The following is an 839-nucleotide window of genomic DNA, read 5'->3' as shown; positions in this document are numbered from 1 at the left end:
ATTTAATGTTTCTTTGAGCACTCTAAAAACAATTGCTTTGGCTCAACAAAAAATTAATGCAACCCAACATTTGCATCAATCTTTTTTAAGTTATGAAAACTTCTAATGAAATTAAGTTCAACCAACAAACTAAATTAAGTTGGGGGAATTCACTTTTCTTCTGCAGGTATTTTTAATTACCAACTACTTCATTATTATTAAAATTACACATGTTTTGTTTTTGTTAATTACACATAAAATTAAGTTGTTCCAACCAGTTTTTCCACATTATTTTAAAAGATTTTTAAGTGTTATGTACTTAATTACAATAATTATGAACAGACGTTTTAAGTTGACAATGGTTTAAAAAAAAAAAATGAATTGGTCCAGTTATGTTTTCTTCACGACTTTAACTTTTTTAAAATATTGTTGTTCATGAAGGTGTTGAATTCTGTTGAAAGCTGAATTCAACAACAAAATTGTTAGGCAATTAACTTCATTTTATTTGAACTGCATTTGGTCCTGTAACTTTTTTTATCACAATATAGTAAAGAACATTTAAATCAATATACAAAAACTGCCCACACGTTTCCACAGCAGATGGTCCGTGGTCTTTAATGTTTGTATGAAACATTTTAATACACAATGCTTGGTCATTCATTAGAACACCTCTTTTAGGATTAAATGTTGTATTGCTGTAAAATACTTAGTCAGTTCTAATGGTACACTGTAAAAAATGTCTGTAGAATTAACAGTGAATTCCTGTAAAATCATGACATAAAAAACTGTAAATACAAAAACAATGAAGCTGTGTGAATACAAAAAAAAAATGTGATACAGTTAAAATTACATCATAGGAA

This window comes from Solea solea, chromosome 3 (genome assembly GCF_958295425.1).
Source record: "Solea solea chromosome 3, fSolSol10.1, whole genome shotgun sequence".
NCBI classification, from domain to species: Eukaryota; Metazoa; Chordata; class Actinopteri; order Pleuronectiformes; family Soleidae; genus Solea; species Solea solea.
The sequence above is the reverse complement of the archived record's forward strand: the minus strand, read 5'-3'. Positions refer to the sequence as shown.